Here is a 22096-nt window from a genome sequence, read left to right as displayed (position 1 = left end):
GCATGCAAATTATGGTTTCTATAAAATGAGATTATAGCTTGCTGGCCTGGCCTCCATATTTCAGAAACTGCTTCAGTTTCCAAGAAGCCATTATGCAGATGTGTGAAAATATATAACCGTCACATCTCTGAGTGGAAACACTGTCTTTGTCTATATATTTCTCCTGTGCAGTCTGCATAGTTGGTCTTATTTCAGCAATATTCCTTTCCAAATCATCTTCTTTTGAAAAGTGAGTTATGTGTGCATGTGTGTGTGTGTGTGTGTGTGTGTGTGTGTGTGTGTGTGTGTGTGTGTGTGTGTGTGTGTGTGTGTGTATACATACACATAGATAGATAGATAGATAGATAGATAGATAGATAGATAGATAGATAGATAGATGGACAGATATAGATATATAGGTTCATGGGTTAAGTACGAGGCTAGCTGCCCATGCAGACCATTTTAAGCCTATCCAATTTCCCTTTTATGTGCTCAAAATAACCTATTCCATTTGGTTATAGATTGGTTTTACACATCCCATGGTCAATCATTTTATATTGCCCCTAATGAGAGTGACTGGGATCATACCATAGATAATTTGAGGGGAGCCATGGAAGAGATAAAGAATTTAGGAGATGCCTCTATCCATTAGCACTACGGGGGGCAGTCCTGGAGTAAGTTTTCTGTTTCCCATCCATAGATCTAAGCTGCACATGAATAATGACAGGAATGTGCTTTATTTTATGTGGATAGAGAGTCTGACTTTCTGTAGTAAATCTATCAGTAATGGTTTAGAGGAGACCTCATATATCAGGCAAAAGCCGCCTCTTAGCAATCTGTAAGATACTGAGTATAGTGACAGGGCTGGTCCAGGCGGGACATGTTTTTTATGTATTGTATCCTTTTAGTAGGGTATCTCTGTGGACTTTCAAGTTGTTGCATGTGTCTGAAGAGATACATGCCAAAGGGGTCATTATATTCAATGAGTGACCTAATGAAGCTGAGTATAGGGAGACAATGACATCCCTAAATCTAGATACAATCCATTTGTTTATAAGCTATGCATTATAACGAAGGATTTTCTTACAACACATGTTCGTCAAAAGTTAGGTCTCTGTCTACATTAAGTACCAAAATTCCAAACAAGTAGGTCATCTTATAGTGATTTGTTGGCAATGTGGTAGTTCCCTGGGTTAGATGACTTCCCAAAAGGATACAACAATGCATTTTTTGGCATTTATTGGTACTAGTTATTTATTTGAGACAAGCCTTTCTGCAGGATGGCTAGGTCATTTTAGGATTCAATGACTACTCCTAGCTTGCAGTCATCTGCAAACTTAGTCAGCCAGATTGGCTTTTACTTCAGAAAAGTAGATGGCAAACAGGAGAAGTCCCTGCACATGACACTGGGGGACTCCACTGGTAACTGGTCTCATTGTGGAGGTAGCTTCCCCATTTTGATTATCTGCATCCTATATCTGAGCCAGTTGGCAATCCAGTGGGAGTCATAGGGTTTATTCCAAATTTATTTAGCTTTTATACTATGCCTGAATGGGGAACTGTGTCAAAACCTTTGGCCAGGCCGCAGTATGCTATGTGAAACATTTTGCCTCCATCCATTGTTTTGTTGACCTTTTGAAAAAAATCCACCAGGTTGAGTAAGCAAGACATGCCCTTGATGAACCCAGACTGAGACAGGTCCAGTGTTTGGATGTTCCCTACATCTTGATTGATTCCATGATAATAAGACTTTCCATGGTTTTGCATATAAGGCTGGTCAGACCTATTGCTTTGTAATTGCCTAGGTCTGTAGAAGGTCCTCCCTTATGCAGGGGAATGACTGTAGTTGTTCTTCATTCTCATGGTACAAAACCTGTATGGAGGCTGAGAATGAGCAGTGTTATTAGGGGTGTTGCTAAATTGTAATGCATGTTATTTAAGATGCATCCAAGGATATTGTCAGGACCCAACTATGCAGTATCTGTAGCTTTTGATAGCACTTTTAGGACTTAGTCATGTGTGATAGCTGGAAGTGAGCCAGTTTCAAGTATATCTTGAGGGCAGACAGAGGGCAGAGAGGGGTAAAACTAGAGCTAAATTTATGGGCCAGTAGGTTCACTATATCTTCAGCATCAGTGTAGGTAACATTGTTCACAATCAGCTCAGTGAATTGCTATGTTATGCTTTTGAGATTATGAAATGCTTTGTGTTTATTTTTGGCTTGAGTAGCTATTTTAGCCACAAACTTGTTTTGGCGAATTTTATTAAGCTTCTGAGTTATTTGCTTATTTCAGCAACTGGGGCTCTAACATTCTGGGAATTATTATTCTTACTTTTGATCAATATTTTTTCCTGTTATTATAAAACTTGTAGAAATTACGATTGCACCATGTGTGTTTGTTTCTAGGGTGTGCCCTGCACTTATTCATATGGTGTATGCCTGCATTTATGCAGCTATTTACATGCTGGTGTTGTGTCATGTGGTGGTGTATGTGAAGACTGGTAGAGATGGATGAAGTAGAATTTGGTACATAATTCTGTCATTTGTAAATACTGTGAAATGTTGAACTTAAAAACAATGTGGCAACATTGCCCTCTGCTGTAAAGAAAGCTAAGTTAAGCATTTCTTGTTGTTCCTTTGTAATTAAAATTATTTAATGACTGCCTTTGATGTTTGCAAATCGGCTCCGGTCCGTCTAGATGAAGGCTTCCTGCCTATTGTTTTAAGGCTAAAGTTAATGACCAGAATTTACATGTGGAATGTCCTTTAGTCCTCTAAGTGTAAAAGAATATAAATGCAGTTTCTGTCAGCCTAGGAACACCAGGAAAGTGTGAGATGATGTAATGTTTTATCAGAACTGCAGTTTCAATTTAAACAGTGAGAACCAGAGATTATTAAGCATTTTTGTCTGAACATTCACCTCAGCACTCTGCCTGTTGTCTTATGTAAGTTATTTTAGAAGTGTGTTTTCTTGTAGATAGCTAGAAGCTATAAAGATTAGACTAAGTGTTTTTCTGTGATATCAGAACTGTACTACTGATTTATTTTAAGTATTTCTGTGTGATCTCTGAACTCTTGACTAGCACTGACTGTGTAGTAGAATGTATTGTCTGGTGGTTTTAATTATTTATTATTATAAATTTTTAAACCGTTTAACTGTGGCTGGTTTGTGTAGAGCTAATTTAAGCTCTTAAGAGTACTTGCATGCCTTTACTAAAACTGTACAAAGCCACTCTAATAAGCTTTGACTGTTTAGTCATACATACCAATTGGATAATAATATTGCACAGTTATAACTGGACACCCTTTTAAGGGCCTTTGAGTAGCTGATAATTATTAGTGGGTGGTGGAAGATGGTACTACCGTATAGTCTGGGAGAGAGGGGCACAGCTGAAGAACCTGTACCAGCCTTCCCCAGGAGTGTCTGTGTGGTTGTATAAACTTATCTCAAAGTGCATGTGTGTGTGTGTCAGCTACTTGAGCAGGGACATGAAGCACTGGTTGGACAGAGAGGGTGCTGGAGGTTTTAGCTTGCCCACTAGGCTGAGATCTGAACCCTATAGCTGTGCCAGTGGGGAGTCTTATTGAGGACCTGGAGAGCAAGGGAGTGATCAGCCCCAGACTGACTGTGATCTCTGTGTGCTCTTAAGGGAAATTGCACTTTACTGTGTGTATTTGTTATCCTTTCCTCATATATGAGACGCACTCTCTGGTGTTAGTGGTGAGGATTGAGGCTCCTTGATTGCTGAGCCAGGGCACGGGCATCACAGTGTACATTTCCGCATATTCACTGGAGTTAGGTTTAGTGGGAATCTGAAGCTTGCCAGTATATCACTTAGGAGTAGATAGTTTCTGTAAAAGAAATTTCTAAAGGTACCTTGGGTGGAAGGTATCTCCAGTTTCATATTTATTTCAAAGAGACTATAGTCAGCCTAACTAATGTTGAAGATATGCAAGGGATGGTGAAACATGCTCCCATATTAGTAAGGACAAGATCCAAGATGTTATTACCTGTAGTGGAATATGTCCCATAATTCCATAATATAATGAATTATATTCAGTTTGCCTATTCCTTTGTCTCAGCTTTCTCGTTTTTCATCTTCTGGTATTAAGGACAATGTTTTCTCCAGTATGCCATGTTTTTCTTGGTCAGTTATTTTGCTGTTCCTCTTCTGGTAAATTTTGTTTGTTTTGCTGTCTTGTGTATTTTAATTGAGTAACTGATATGCTGTAGTGCCTTTATTTAAAGTATTTTTTTTTTCTTTTTTTCCATCTTCAAATTCTATGCTTGTTTTCCAAATCTCTGTTCTCCTAATATTTTTCTTATTGTCCTCTTTCTATTTTCTTTTTTGCTATTTTTCGATACCATTACTTTATGTCTATATGTTTTAGCCACTTATTCCAAGAGCCATGATTTCCCCTTTCCTAATTCAATCTCACACTCATCTTCACACGGAATATTTGCTTCAAGTAGCTTTGATGGTTTCTTGAAAATGTACGTGGCTGATTTGTTCGGTCAACAAAGTCAATGTCAGTAGATGTGAGAATCCAAAAGATGCTGAAAAAACTTGGAGAAGAAAAAAGTTAGGTAAGAGGTTACAGAAGAAATGGACATTTTCATGCAGCCTGAAATAGAAATGAGCTGAAGTGGATTCTCAGCAAAGGAGATGTGATAACATAAAAAAAGTCCTCTTTGAAAACAGATACCAATTCTAGAGCTCAGTCTAAGTACCAGATGACTATTGAATGTGGAATGTAAAAGTAAAAAGTAAGCAGATGATTTATATAGACAGGGATGATGCAGTTAAACTAACAGTTTTTAAGCTTTATGATCATCATTCTCACCCAAATGATACACTTTTCCTAGATTTAAAAACTGGGGGCCCCAATGTAGCATGTTTTGGACAAATAATTGTGGCACATTAAAACTTTTTAAAATTTAATAAAACACTTTTGGTAAATCTGTACATTAGCTTACCCTCTCCATCACTTAAAACTCCCAGATGGCTATTGCTTCTATAATGTTGTACAAAACTGCATTCCTGTACAGTAATGTTCCTGTGCACCAGAATTTACCTTCACACAAACTATATGGTCCCTCGCCTGCTCTTACTTCTAAAACGTTTGTGCTAACATTTTTAACAGGACTGTTCTGTGACACTGCCAGTTTAATCAGTCAGTTTTCCCATCTCAGATTTTTATCCCATCTGTTATGCTTTCAGTTTTGAGTATTTTCTTTGGAAGGTACCATTCAACTTACCCATGTCTATCCATATGTATATATATATATATATATATATATATATATATATATATATATATATATATATATATATATATACATACATACAAATAAAAATTTCTTCAGTACTTCCTTAGTTCTTAGTTTATAAACAGATGTATACATTTGACTACTGATTTCCTTTAAGAAATAGCATAATCCTTAACATCTATTACATAAGTTTTGTAGGATTGCTTGAGCCTTACAAATGTGGTAGAATATAATGGGTATCCTCACGTATTGGGATATCATTATGTAGGTTGACCTCAGATTGTGAGAGATGTTATCAGGGAGAGAGAGAGAGAGAGACAGAGAGAGGGAGAGAGAGAAGTGGATACTCATTTTGGTGTTACTGAAAAAGAAAATTTATAAAGTTTGCCCTATGTGAAGTCATTGTTAAAAGTCATTATAAAAATAAAGTTATATAGCACAGCAATGTGTGATAATTTCAAACTCTTGCATTGTGAAGTATATCTTGCCACAGTGAAGCCTTCTAAAGGTGAAGACATACATTTTGCAGATGTGACCAGTAACGCATATGTTAAAGAATGGACTGGCAGAGAATGAAAGACCTTTGGGAATTTTCAAAGGCCGTTAGAAGTGTAGCCACAGTGATAGGCTGTGCAGCAGGCTGTATATATTTCCTGGGATCTAATAATAAGGAACAAGTATGGATTTCCTGTTGTGAAACAGCTGTATGCTGCATGTCCAAAGCTACATATGAGCAAAAGCTGTACAGTAAACTACACATAAACACAAGAACAATTGACTTCCACTACACAATCATAAAGAAAATAGAAACAGTTCAACAGTATCTAATTTTGCAGGAGTCCAGTGGCATTTGTTCCGCTATCCAAGTCCTATCTATCCATAAAGATTGCAGTCCTAGCTGACTGCAGTTAATGAAAATTGCATGGATGGTTGGATGTTACCTTTGAGAAACACAAAAATTCTAGCCACACATCAAATTTGCAAGGTAGAACCGTTAGCTAAAGTTCTACTTCTGTTTTAAATATTTGGCACTATCATCTTCCACATCTAAAGTAAAAAAAATACTGTTGTAGTTATCAAAAAGAGAAAGACAAATTCCCTCAGTTATAGCCTGTGGAGCTGAGGAGTGGCTGCGATGGTGCAGCAGTTAGCATTGCTGCCTCACAGCAAGAGGTTCTCCGGTTTGATGCTGGGGTGCCTTCTGTGTGGAATCTGCATGTCCTCCCTGTGGTCATATGGGTTTCCTCCGGGTGCTCCAGTTTCCTCCTACATCCCAAAGACATACAGTAGGTGGATTGGACACTCTAAATTGGCCCTAGGTGTGAGTGTGTGTGTGTGTGTGTGTGTGTGTGTGTGTGTGTGTGTGTGTGTGTGTGTATGCCTTCTGTGGAAAGTTAGGCGCCGGGCTTGCAACTCAACACCATAAAACTCATCTGCCAATCATGAGTGGACAGATGATCCGCTGTGGCAACCCCTAACCGGGAAAAAGCCGAAAGAAGAAGAAGATAGCCTGTAGAGCTGAGATGAGGTGGGGGGGTGTCAAGCAACCCCTTTCCATTTATTCCTTATGAACTGAACTGAATGGTGTTACAGGCTGAACTTCTTTGCAAGAATCTGTGAGACACTGATTTTGTTTTTCCTTGTTACTGATCTTGCCATTATTTGCACCCTCATTAGAAAACAGTCCTGTATTTATTTATTTATTTGGTAACATTAGCATACCAAGTGGGAGTGCTGTCATATTTATTATTTATTTATTCATGTTTGTTTATCAGGAAAGTCCAACTGGACCATGCAAGACCCCTTTTCAGTGGATGTCGTGGTAGAAAAGCAGCAACAATATACAATCGGTAGTACCAAATTACAGAAACTTCAATACATTAACTTTGTGAAATAAAATAATAAATGCTCACAGACTGATCAGAAAGACACAGTGATGAGGTTATTAGCATAGTTGTAACAAGGTGAGGAGAGGTAGGAGTATTTCGTGTTAGAAGAAGACTCTCACTACATAAGCAAAGTTAGAACAATCCATCCAGCCATTCATTTTCTGGCACCCACTTTATTGCATTTGAGATTATGGTATGCCACAGCCTATTTAAGCTAGCAAGGAGAATATGGCAGGAACCAGTCCTTGATAGAACATCACTCCAATGCAGACTCCACATATTCACATGCAAATCACACTGCAGAAATATACATTTTATATAAATATATATATATATATATATATATATATATATATATATATATATATATATATATGTATATATATCTTTATATATATATATATATATATATATAAATATATATATATATATAGATACATACACACACACACACACACACACACACACACACACACACACACACACACACACACACACACACGCATACACAGTGGCAATTTACAGTATTGACATTTTAACCAGTTGCATGTGTTTGGGATGAGAAAGGAAACTGGTTACTGGAGAAAACCCCACAGAGATATCAGGAAACACATGCAGACTGTGTACAGAAAACAACTATCTGAGAATCAAAGTGGAAAACCAAAATAAACATGGCTAAATTCATCCACAGCACTAGTTGTAACACACACACACACACACACACACACACACACACACACACACACACACACACACACACACACACACACATGCATATCTGTCACTAAGTGCAGCACTTAATAGTAGAATTTCATGGTAGTTGAGTTATACCATATACCCTAATTTGGAATTATGTAATCATAACAGAACTGTATCCACAAGCCCATTTTATTTGTTTTTGCCTTCATTCAATGACGTGGGCAGTGCATTTTCATATTTACAATGACTACTTCAAACAATGTGAGGACTTTTAAGTTTTTGGCTATAGCTCTTTGAAGCAGTAAGAAACACCATCCTGTGCCTTGGACTATTAAAAGAAGGCTTTACTACAGGTATGTTCATTTCTAGTTTTATCTTCCCTGAGCTGTGTGCCACAGCATCAAGTAGGTTAGCCCAACGGTAATATCTATGAGTTACCACCAAAGTTCACTCTGTAGTCCTGGGTATGAATCTGCACTTACAAACTGTGTCATTCTGAGTAAATCATATAAACACATGGTACATCTGAAGCATTTCTGAAAACAGGCACTCACATTCAGTGGACTTTCCTGGTTAATAAATGAATGAAAAGAAACAGACTAAGCAGGAACCCTCCATTCTGATGAGTGGCTTGTCCAGTTTTGATAATTTCTGCCAATATCAGGTTTGTGATTGTGACTGTAACTTAGATTTTTTTGCATCCTGACATCAAGTGGGATTCATCTTTATCATTCACGGAATAAAAGTGTTTTTTTTTTGTAAATGACACATCACATTAGCTAGCAGACACAACTGTACTCACAAGATTCAGAGGTATGGAAGGTGTAGAGCAGGTAGTTTGGTTTGCTTCTTCTGATTAAAAAAAGCAATAAATTCAGGTGGCCTGGTATCACTGTCACATATTTCCTTGTTGTGCATGATCAACAATGATTATACCTGTACCTGTTCAGACAAACAAAAGTACATGAATGTGTCTTAGCAGGTAAAGGATATGGACTACAGTCAAGCTGTCCATACAGCTGAGCTCTATCGTGTGGTATCCATCTGCACACTAGATGAGTTGTCAGTTTAAAAAAATTCCAGGGCCACCCCTGCAAACAAGCATTTGTACATTATAGATCATACCCAGACTACAAATGATAAATAATCTAGTTAATTATAAGAAAGTGGGAGCAGACAGCAAAAGTAACCATGGTGTGACTTGGAGCAACCAGTGTTTTCAACACATTTGTCAGTGTTATGCAAGAGCCCCAGGGACAAGTATAAAGGAAGAATGTCATGCAATGGCTGTGATTTAGAGTATAAAGACTGTACATTTTTGGTGTACTGAAAGGATGCAAAAATCCAAAGGCAAGTGTTGTTGTTGTGCAATATATTTGAGGACTCATATTTAATTACTGATTAATGATCAATGACTAAAGAAGTATCAATGATAGCATCAGTGGTAATATAGATATTTTGATTGTGTTATAAACTGCAGACATTAATGTTGCATTTATCAATAATAAAACACAGGAGATATAGTCCCATAGCAGTGATGAGCACTGAACAGAATGAGCCAGTTTCCATATGACTGAGTTGTGAACACAGTGACATAGTTTCCATAATATACTAGACATCATGTAGTCTAAAAATCTATAAGTAAAACTGCACATAATTTGAAAAGTTGCTTGCTTGTAAAGAAGAAGCTTTGTAAGACAAATGAAACAATAAAAGGATGTTCAATAAGGCTGTGTCACTGACTTATCTCATCAGATAATTGAAGCTTACCACATCTCTCCAGCTACAGAATTTTATCTTCAAATGGCATTGTGTCTTCTACAAGATAGATTATGCAAACAGATATCCATTCCTGTTCTACCGATGAAGTATTGCACAATTATTATCTATGTGGATGAGGCGGAAATGAACCAAGGATTATGTGAGATATCAAGATAATCAGATATTTTAGCTGCCTTGCAGTAATTATGGTTGATATTTTATATTATGAATTTGATGAGTGCCTTGGTAGAATGAAGTATGTTGAGAAAATGACTTCTTGTTCCAGGTAAATGCTTCCACATATACTTCAGAAAAAAATATGTCAGAAGCTTAAACATGAAAAGTTTAAGTTGCTCAGTTTAACCTTTAAAAGCCTGTTTACGTCCTTAGAATATAACCTATCACATAACAAAGAAACAGTTACAAAAGAAATTGAGAATGTATGGGGTAGGAGAGAAGCTAAATTTCACCACAGAGTGTATACTCTTTCTTGAAGATTGCATGCAACTGATAATCAGTTCTAAAAGACAACCCTACAATAAAATGATATGGGGGAGCTTTACTCCACCCTTTCCTTCTTTACTCAACAAACTCTAAGGTTGTGGCACCTTTTGGTAGAATGCAGAACAAGCTTGAACATGTGCTTTGTTTTGAAATGGTTTTGTGATCATTTGCATTATAAGTGATTGCGATAAGCATACACAGGTTTCACCAGTCAATAACAACATATGCAGATTTATTAAACACTCCCAAATAAGTGAACACCAGTGTATAGCACTAAAAAGGCAATCTGTCTCCCAGCTAACAAAACAGAAGAGCTGCTCTAGGATCTCAACTGTTTAATTTCACGCAGGAGCATGTTGTTCTTCATTAAACCTGAAAACTAATGAGGCATACCCAGCATGTAACCTGAGAAACATAAACCACTCAGGACAGAAAAAATTCTTACAATCCAAGCTAAAATCTTTGACCACACATTCTGAATTCTCTGACCCAAACTGTGGGAGTGCCTCCCACCTGAAATTATAGACTTATCCTGCTATTCAATGTTTCATTCTCTACTAAAATCATATTTAGTTACACAAATAGAATGTACCTGTTACCCCTCTGGTCACATAACTTAAGTATACTTTAACTCTTCTGCACATTAATTGAACCACTAAGATACTTTGCTCCTTTTCACATTTCTGATTTATTCTGCTCTAATTTCTTAAATGTATCAACTATTTTGTACATATTGTAAATTAATGCATTAGATTTACTATGTACCCTAAGCAATACTCTACCATTGCACTGTTTTACTGTCACTTATGTGTTATTGTACTCTTGTCTAGTTTGCATTTCTAGTCAGTTTTTCACTGTGAATTGAGACTGAAACTGGTATTTCATAAATATGGAGGCCAACTGAGTAGGGATAGTATATGCTAGTAACAAAAACAAGGCATACCCTGTGGACCTTCATATGCTACTGGATAACCAGAAGATGCTAATAAGTACCTATGAAAATGAAGGCAGACAGCTTTATTGTCGAGTCACAGAAACAACAATGGAGCACCAAATCCTTGAGACAGTGGCATCAGTCTTAGCAGACTAAGACAGGAAAGCTGATGCCACATTACCTAACAAAGCAAGAGGCCTGACCAACATCAGCACTACAAGAAGTCACTGAAAAGTCTGGTCAGCTAATACAACTAAGTACAAAAGAGAAGTAGTGACCAGCCATTCAGCAGTGCACAGAATCACAACCATACCTTAAATCCTGTCCACCATGCTGATGCAACAAAGCCTCCACCAATCAGTGACCCTACACCACCAGACCCCTTATGGCCAATGCTATCTAACGCAGGTATGGTCTGCATGCATGGGCAGTAAGTCCCTTATTGCAAGAAACTGCTGCTAATGACCATGCATAAGTCAAGGTTTCATACCATGTAAATCACCTCTGCATTACACTATGCTTCCCTAACCCCTGCCCATTGCAATATCCCAATGCACTCCCCGATGCATACAAACTGATACATTAGTGTAGTTTGTTTGTTTACCTAACTCTGCATATGTCAATGTAACCTTAGCAAGGATGGCAAGTAGGGATAAAACCAAATGAACAAATACATATTAGAGACATGGAGTCATCCTTGTTCTACAGAGGAAAAAATAGCACATGGGATATTGGAATCCACAAGTTAACTGCCAGCTTTTATGTCTCCTAACCTTCACCAGATATCCATAACTTCCTCCATGCCTAATGCCTGGTATGTGTGCATCCCTTTACCATCTCCTAATATCCTGTCATACTGCTGACTGCTCATTTTGTATCTGGACCACACTTCCCAGCCAGTAGTACCTTTGCATAAATTCTGCCTCTACATGTGTTATGCCAATGTGACAATGACTGCAACATTGCACACAGCTGTATGTTTCAGGACCTGGCTTCTGCATGCTGCTTATGGCATGTGTGAAGTCTGAGATACTTGTTCTGCTACTGGCTCAGTTCAGGTTGTTTGAATCATACCCATATACATAGCATTTAGCATATGTACCATGTATAGGAATGTGCACAAAATTTATGAAGTCATGCAGACTTCTATCAAATTGCTAATAGCTAATTTGTTCTTTTACGTTATCCATTTAGGTTTAAAACTGAATATCTGCTCATACATTGCTTAAAGCTTGTGAGGAATATGAGAATAAGAAAAGTAATGCATGAAACAATAAATCATTTACTAGTGGAGGGCTTATGAAAAAAAGAACACATCAGCAGTCCAAGGAACATTGTTGTAAATAAGAAATACATGTAGTGTATATTTGGATATGGAGCCCAACTTGTAGTGGATCTGTAAACAACTATTCACTTCAGTCATATGGCAGCAACTGCTTAAGCAAGTCAAAAGTCACATGATATCCCGCATGGTACACATCTCTCCTCTTAAAATTTAGAATATAGTACTCTGCACTACATTGTGCTATACTATATAATACTATAGGTTTGTCACATACCATGCTTACGTCATCTAAGGCAGATTCAAGCACAATGAATGCATATAAACAGCAATGCTAATAAAATATGCAACAAGAATGTACAATGATTAGACGGCAATATTAACTCAGTCTTTGCTATCATAGCAGGTAACATAGACATTCCACTTTGTTGGTTTTCTAATTAGTCTGCAAAATCTAAACAGTTTATCCACAGGATAACTTAATAAAGAAGATTTTGATTCAGTCAGTAAACTTTTTAACTCCAGTTATGTAAATGTAGCCACATTAATGTTGATATATTTTGATCTAGTTTCTAGTTTAAATGTGATTAAAATGTTCCATTTATATGCAGATTTTCAGTGCAGTGCCTCTTATATTTACACATCTGTTAATTGTCTAAGCCCAGTAAAGAACAAAAAAAAAAGAAAGTATTTTCAACCCCAAAATCTCCTGCATTTATATGCCTTATGAGAGTCTGTTAAGGAATTGTTAAAGTTACTGAATAAATCATTTTTGTGTCAGCCATTTGCAAAACTTTTTTTCTAAACTTATATACCCGAGAAAAATGATTAGGCTGTTCCTTATGTCTTTTGACTATTAAAAAATATGCAACCAGACATTCTGCAATACCATCTTAACTACTAATAAATATATAATTTTTTTAATTCAGATATTCTTATGCATATTCGTGCAAGGCATATATGTTATTTGAAGAAATTGTATACTACAGTATACATAGCATATGCTGGCTATACCCATGTGCAAAGGCTACTTTATACATTTACTGTTGCTGTTTATATGAAGAAAGAAAATTGTCCCATATTACATTGTTCATTCACATGCATCCTTTTGGTCTTGTAGATTTAATTTTCTGGAATATGCATCTGTTTATTTCAATATGGTCCTTAAATATTTACTTTGCGTCTTACATTTCCTAAGCAGAATAATTAAGTTGTTTTAGTTTGCTTTTATATGACTTGTAGTGTAAACCATTGCCATTTTACTACACTCATCTAAACTAGTTTCACTTATCTATGTCCATGTGGAAATAAAATACTCAGAAATGATCCATGCTGTTCACCTGATGTGTTCCACACCAAGTGTTCTGTTTATGTGATCACTATTTCAGAAAAGGCCCACTGATTGTTCTTGTTTCAGTGAATGGGCTATAGTGATAGCTCAGAGTGGAACATAACAGTAAAAGATGCAAAGATCAGTTGTGAGTGTATAAAGGGTTAACCCACCCCTATTTCACATAGGTAGGCATTTTTAAAACATTTATTAAATTATCACATAAAATGTAGACAAACATACATTTATATAAAAGAAAACAAACCATATTAACATGTTCCCAGTTACATACATGAAACATCACATATGTTCTCCAGCAGGCTATTAATATATACAAGTAATGCTCACTGAAAAACAAGTCCACCACTTCATGGCATCATATTACACTGCCGTGGAGCTCGGACTGAAAAAAACATACACTTGCTAAGTAGCGCTTTTGCTGCTTAGTGAGGGTAAAATAATAAAAAAAAAAAAAATAAAAAAAAAAATGTGTGTATATGTTTATGTCTGTGTGTGAGTGTATGTGTGGATGTGAGTTAGAGATTGATCGAGCCATTATCTTATACTGGTAAGCAGTGCTTTTGCTGTTTAGCGAGTGTAAAATAACTGAAACCAAAAACAGTGTGTGTGTGTGTGTGTGTGTATGTGTGTTTATTTTTCTGTCTGCATGTGTGAGTGAATGAGTGCATGAAAGCAGAACAGACTGTCCCTGGGATTCAATAAACTCTGTGTAGGAATAGTGCTATTCCTGCACGGAGTTTACTGTGTCTGTTTAGCGTTAGCATTAACAGCAGCGTGCCTTGCATATTCATGAAGGCACACTGCTGCTAAGGCTAAATAGACACGAAGAGTACTGAGTGCAGGGGTCGTGTTTAGGTAGCGCACGTACATCTAACACACCCCCTGCACTCAGAAATGAGCATGTCAGTGTCCGTGGACTATGAAATAGTTAGGGGAGCATGAAACAATGCAGGGGGCGTGTGACAAGTTCTGTCACAAACCCCCTGCATTGTAAAAGTGCTGTACAGCCATAGCCGTCAACTGAGCGGCCTTAGGTCAACTGGTACCCTAGGCAAAAGAGCTCCACGGCGCCCCCCACCACACCATCTGGTGCCCCCATCCTATTCTACCTACACCAAATAAATACTGGAAAAGCTCCCCTAGTAGAGCGGCACCCTAGGCAGCCACCTAGTTGGTCTATGCCTAAGGCCGGCCACAGGTGCCTGCATTATGCTTAGGTGCCTGCCTCACACACTTCTTAACCCTCTAGAGCAATAAAGCTGTACAAAGCCATAAATAATGGGGGGACAAAGGCACACAAATAGGGACATTCCTTAAATATTGCACTGAGAAACCCGGAAAGCTGATAGAATAAAAGGTATGTAGTAACACAGACTTCCAGAAGGGTATGAAGATTGAGTCACAAATGTCTGCAATATGAAATTAATGTATGACCATAGTTGTTAACTGTACAGTTTGCTACAGAATGCCCAGATGCCTGCCTCACATACTTCTAAACTTCCTAGAGCAAGAAAGCTGTATAAAGCCATAAATAATGGGGGCAAAGGCACACAAATAGGGACGCATTTGGAATATTGCACTGACAAACCCAGAAAGTTGATAGATTAAAAAGTATATATTAGCACGGACCTCCTGAAGGGTATGAAGGCTGAAACTCAAGTGTCTGCCATCTGAAAGTGCTGTATGGGCAAAGCCCTCAACTGTACAGGTGTCTGCAGAATGCCCAGATGCCTGCCTCACATACCTGTCAACCTCCTAGAGTAACAAAGCTGTACAAGGCCATAAGTAATTAAAATATATTTTTTCCATACTAAGGTATGTTTAAGAGTAGCTGAGTGGGTGTGTGCATTACGGCCCTCTGCCCAGCATTGCTTAAACACCTCAGAGGAGATAAATAAAAATATACAGCTAAATTCCTAATGCTGGGATAGTGGAGTGGTTAGAGTCCTGGCTTTGGATGCAGGCATTCACACTTTGAGTACCAAAACAGGCATTTCATTCTTACACAGGAAAATAGTGTTAATATTTATTTTTTATTTTTAAATCATGTAGTAATTTATATCTGTCTACCAGGGTAGTGTAGCTGGTCTAAAATGGAAGTGTGAGTGCATATAACATGTGAAACCACTCATGTATACACAAGTGTCCCATACAGTATAGTCACACCCCTCGTTAATGTAATGAAAGCACATTGAGGGATATCATGTAAAGTAAATTATATATACTTACTAAATGAAGTCATTAGCCTGATATATTTAAAAATTAAAAGTGAGCAGTGATTAGCAGTGGTCAGCTATGTGTAGCCGGTTTAAGCAGTGCTTAGACGTAAATGCTAAGCAGCAGTCAGCTCAGCTAAGTGGATTTGCGCACTGTTAAGCAGTGGTCAACAATTTCCCCTTTAAGCATTGCTAAAATCGGCTTACCATGTTTGCGCACCGCAAAGCTGTGCTCATCATTTTCAAAATCGACCAATGATGGCAAAGGGTGGAAATATGGCTTTATTTAAACCACACAGTTGGGAACACAACCAGTACCTGTCATAGTTCAACCTGTGCAGGCACCATGGCTGGCATAGGTGAGGGTTCACGCTTTACGACGCAGCGCTGGGGCATCTTGGAGTCCAGGGTCATGGCTGGACTCCTCGTAAGTAACCATGACGAGAGACTGCTGCAGGGCCAGTACCAGAGCTCACAATATAAAGAAAAGGCCTGGGTCTGTCGTGCCCATGATCTCACCAGTGCTACTGGCATACCCTGAACTGGTTAGCAGGTCTGGCACCACTATGCCAACCTAAAGTGGAGGAAGGGGTTACTCTTGGACCAGTGGATCCAAGATGCTAGGAACAACCGTGTTCCAGCAGTTTGTAAGTATCACAGATATAGGTGTACCAAATTCTAGCCTGAGGATGTGATAGACAGGTATGCATAATGTTTGTTTTTCTCCTCTACAGCTGCAGCAGAAAGGGCTAGTAACATCAAAGCCCATGCCAACAGAATGCTGAGGCTGAGCCGACAGGCTGGTGAGTAAAAATCGATTTTTCAGTATATTGTACAAATAACTAAAAAGGAATACAATGTTTACTGCTAGTAGGTATACTGTTACTGTGTTAATTGAATAAATAAAGTTTGTCTGACTAATACTGATCTGTAATAAACATCTATAACAGAAACTGTTGTGTTTAATATGGTATGTTGTTGTAGAATTAGAATGGAGCTGTAAAACAAGATATAAATGAAATGTGAAATATATACTGCACTAAGCTCTGAACCCTGAATAGTAATGTGCAATGTATCAAAGTGCGTTCCATGCAGCATTGCCTTGTGTTAACCTTTGGTTTTCAGATTGTATGCATCACAGGATTACAAGTTCAGACTGTCTAACCAAGACCCCATTAGGCAGAAACCAGTGAAGCAAGAAACAGCAGTTCCCCAGTAGCTCTGTGTGATGAGAAATAGCTTAGTTGTTAATTTTGCACACCCAGACACGGTGCAAATCCAGGGAGGGGTACTAAGATGTGTGCATATCTGCACACAAGGAATCAGGAATAAATGTAAAAACAGGTAGTGTTAACAGATATTTTCTCCACAAGTTTTACAGGTAAGGAAATGTTGGTAGTAGCTGTATGAAGGGTATACTAATAAACTACTGTGGTGGTGGTGCTGCGGTAGCATTGTTGCCTCATAACAAGACGTCCCATTCGATTCTCAGCTAGAGTGTCTTCTGTGTGGAGGCATATGTGAATGTGGCATGCCTTCGTTGAAGGTTGTGCGTCAGGGCTGGTAACCCGGTACGTAAAAATCCACTACCAATCATTAGCGGATCGGAGTTCCGCTGTGGTGACCCCTAACTGGGAAAAGCCAAAAGACACAAACAAACAAACAAACAAACAAACAAACAGCTGTTCAACTGTCCCACCACATGCATGGAAATGACAGCAGGATAGGTACATACAACATGCATTCTTCTCAATACATGTCTCTCAAGTGTCATACTGTTATGGCTAGTGGTCACTGCTGCTAATAACCCTGGACACAGATAGGAAACCAGTTGAAGTATGCCAGTAGCACACTCACCTAGCAGCAGTTAAGGGTACCCCTTTTTTGCCAGATATGTAACCCTGACATGTACGAGTCCCCTCTAGTCATGTACCCAGAGTTGTCACAGTTTGCCCCATACCATTCCAGGCTGACAGTTTAATAGATATGTTAGTGCTACAGAAACTATGGGCCATAGGCAGATGTAAAGTGAGGGCAGACCCATAGAGTACTGAGCAGTACTGTTGTGGAAAATAGAACCATAAACAGTTGTTAATGGACTTTTTTGTCTCTCCCTCCACCCTTTATCTGGATCAATACTATAATTCATATACTATGGGTATGTTGTTCTCCAAACCTAATGTTGGGCTTGTGTTTTATTATCGTTCATATATTTGATTGGTTGAATGTTAATATACCTTGTTCAAATAACATTGTTGGCGGCCTGTTACGGGGATGTTCTTATGATGCACACTGTTGTTCCAACTATGCATGTGTTCTGTTTGCTATGCAGCCATTACAAATCTGTTTTATGGGGTTAATTGGAACACCCATGCATGCTGTTATAGCTAATCTTGAAATGTGTTGTTCATAACTAACCAACATATTTTGTAAAACCTCAACACCATAGCACATTTGGGAAGGCAGATCCCATTGGATCCACCTGTCCCACCTCACCTGGCCGTGGCACTGGGCCCTAGCATGTCTGGGACCCAACCTGGAACTTCCTCATCCATTGATTCTGCACCACCATTGGGTGGAACCACTTCAGGGGATGGGGCCCATCCCACCCAGGAGTGGGCACAGACAGGAGCCTGTCACTCACATGCAGTTTGGGGGTATGGTGCGCAGCATCATCCGAACAGAGTTGGATGACCAGCTGCATCAGATGGAGGGCCACCTGGCACACCTCAAGAAACAGGCTGTTCCTCCAGTCCAGCCCCCAGCACAGCCACCTTTGGGGCTGTGAAGGTGCAGTGGTGACTGCCCATAGGTGGGGACTTCAGTCCCACTGTGTACATTTGGGGGCTCATGGGCTTCGGATTCCTAACCACCCTCCCCTTCAAAGGTGTTTAGCCCCCTCATGTGTCATATACCACCCTTGTCTGCTGTCTTTTCTGTCTGCAAATGCAACCTATCATACCCAACCTACCTCCCGAAACATACCTACTGCCCTTCCCCAACATCCCACTCTCAACTTAAAAACAGAAAAAAGGCATCTGTCCTGCAAAAAAAAAAAAAAAAAAAACATTGCTCCATACATAAATCTACATCCCCCCCCCCCCACGTACAGTGAATGTTTGTCACCAACACCCCTCCCTGTGGGGTGTGAGGCTGTAAATTCCAAATTCTACACATTATTTACAGCTGTTGCTGCAGAAGAAATGTAAATCTATACTTTCCTACACCCATCCTGCACATCCCTTGCTGGCTTTCCTAATGTTTTACCTCCTGCTTGCCCTAGTTCACCACTTTCCTATCACCTTTTTTTTCTTTAATTAAAATTAATGCAGGTGTAAGTGGGAGTAAGTCATGCTATGTGAAGCTAAGAGGACTTAACCATCTGTTAGCAACACTTAGCTCCATGAAAAAATGCACAAACCCACTTACAAGTGCTTTAAAGTGCCTTAATCACTCTGTCTCCATCAGCCCTTGTTCTGCCCAGCAACAAAATAATTATCCCTGCTAAGTCTCACACCCAGGATGCTGTACACTACAGTCACATCACTGCACCACTACACTACTACACCATATGAGCTGCGGGAATTTGCAATGCTTTTACACACATATTATACATTCTTGTCATTTAAAATTAATGAAAAAAGTCAGCATTTCCAAGTCTTGAACCCAGGACCCTGTGCACTACAGTCACAGCAATGCATCTCTACACTACAGAAATTCACAATGTTTTAACAAACATATTGTGCACAACAGTCATTTAACATAAGAGAACATATATATCCGTAGTATTTATATATATATATATATATATATATATATATATATATATATATATATATATATTCATACATAGCTATATATATGTTGATAACTAACCTCTTAGTGCAAGACATCTGCAAAAAGCCCAACAAAGTGGGGGGATAAAGGGCAAACAATAGTTACATCTTTGAACTATGTCTGTCATATGCGTAAAAGTTTGCTAGAGTGGCATGGTTTGCTTTAACATATAATTCCAGATAGATTACAGGTCTGAAACACAAATGAATGTCATTATTTACTGATGTCAATGCTCACATCACCCCAGTGGTTTGTCAGAAATTCACAACTGTTATGGGCAACAGAGAAAACATATGAGCCACGCATCTGGACAATGTCTAGACATCTGGACAGTGGAGAGGTATGACCACAGTCATGTAACAGAATAGAAAAACCCATGATAGCTGCCAACCATGTCACCCAGCACCTTCTGAACCACAGTAAGACCAACACGACACTAACCCAAATCAGCTCTGGGGAATTACCCATGCATATCCAAATATATAATGTACTGCAGAAATGGAACAGTAGGGAATAGCAGATATTGGTACAACAATATCCACCCAAAATCATGTGCACCACAGTCACAGCAACATAGTAGTATATACTGGCCCAATTCACAGTCTACTGGGAATCATGAGGTGTTACAGGACATTTCCCAGTCTGCCCCTACAAACATATACACCTGATAGACCACCAGCAACCATAGCAGCATGCACAGTCAGATAGAAAAAGGATCTATGACACTCACATCTGCTCCTTTCCCTACTCAGCCCAGCAAATATTTAGACACAACACGGCTACACATTCTTGGCAGTCTGTTAATGGCCAGACATGCATAACTCTCAACTGTACAGATTTCCACAGAATGTCCAGGGTGTGGGACCATATTCAGGGCCACTGCCGCATACCACTTCCAGGAGTCTGATAAGTCACTGGGATGATACCTGGAGTGCAGTCACTAAATAATGATATACCATGCCTCTGATCCTTTTATTGCATGACATCTGGACAAAGCATGACATACTTGGGGGACTGGGAGCCAAAAAGAGGGACTTATTTCTCATAACAGTATTACAAACTGAAACAGTTGCTGGTGTTACAGGCTTTGTTGTAACATAACATCCCTGAAGGATATGATGTCTGAAACACCAATGGATGTCAACATTTACTGATGACAATCCTCACATTATCCTATTGATTTCTCAAAAACACACATTCGAGGAACAGAACAAACATAACAAGCAAACCTCTGGGCATTCTGATGACATCAGGACAGTCAAGAGGTATGTCAGAGACATATCACTGTCAGACATCAGGTGACACAGAACATGCATGTCCAGACAAACCATGTTAATCTAGCAACACTCTATGTCTATAACAGCCTTATCTGCTAACAATCTGTACCCAATTCTGAAGCTTTGTCCCCCATGTTATTCTGCTGTCTCCACATGTCCTGTCCTGAGAGGTATTCGCATCTACTGTCTGTGAAGCTTTAGCCCCCACACCTCCATAATGTCCTCCACACAGGCAAGGAAAAGGGGCAAGACCCATATGAAGGATGTAATTATAGCACTCTGTTGCTATGGCATTGGCTAATGGAAAGACAACACAGCTGCTCTGGATGCAAGTAGGAATTGTGAGACACCAATTGGTGTACAGGCCATCACCTGGTCATGAGTAGTACCTACAAAAGGCAAGCTGCTGCCTATGCAACACAGGTCTCAACCCATCTACACAAAGACAGACTGCAACTACACAAGCCTAACCATTTGTATTGTTGTGAGGAAACACTTTGGCACTATAACAGGTATGTCAATCATGTAAACTTGTAATGGAATGCAGAAGGGGTGATGCAATAATGTCAAATGGGACATTAAAGACTAGGCCGCAACAAGACCTGCTGGACTCACATGCTGCTGTCTGACATCTATGGCCATTCCCACTTGCCCTGTCTGCATTGACATGGAGCACATCTCTGGCCCCTGAGTCACCCCAGCAAAGGTTAGCTCATGTATGGCTACCACTGGAGTGTCTGTTGTCCAATACTGAGTGTGTCACTGCTAGGCCAGCTACCTGGGATGTTGTAATTATTCATATGTAACCTGTGAATGCTACTCTGATACATATGCTTGTCTTACAAATGTAAGAGAATTGTATAGGGTATGTGCACATTACACAACAGGTGCATATGTCTGTGTTGAACTTTATGTGATATACTGAGCCCATACCTGACAACTGTTTGCAGACTGACCACGTCTGCCTCAGTTTTATAGTAAATGCCTCATACAGTTGTGTATTGTCTGGCACATAACTGGCAACCCATTAAAGATTGAAATCATAACATATTAGCATACATTTGATTGTCAGATGTCATATTCTGCAGAGTAGA

The sequence above is a fragment of the Protopterus annectens genome, chromosome 6.part0, assembly GCF_019279795.1.
Source record: "Protopterus annectens isolate FY-2018-M chromosome 6.part0, PAN1.0, whole genome shotgun sequence".
Taxonomy (NCBI): Eukaryota; Metazoa; Chordata; order Ceratodontiformes; family Protopteridae; genus Protopterus; species Protopterus annectens.
Note: the sequence above shows the minus strand (reverse complement) of the source record.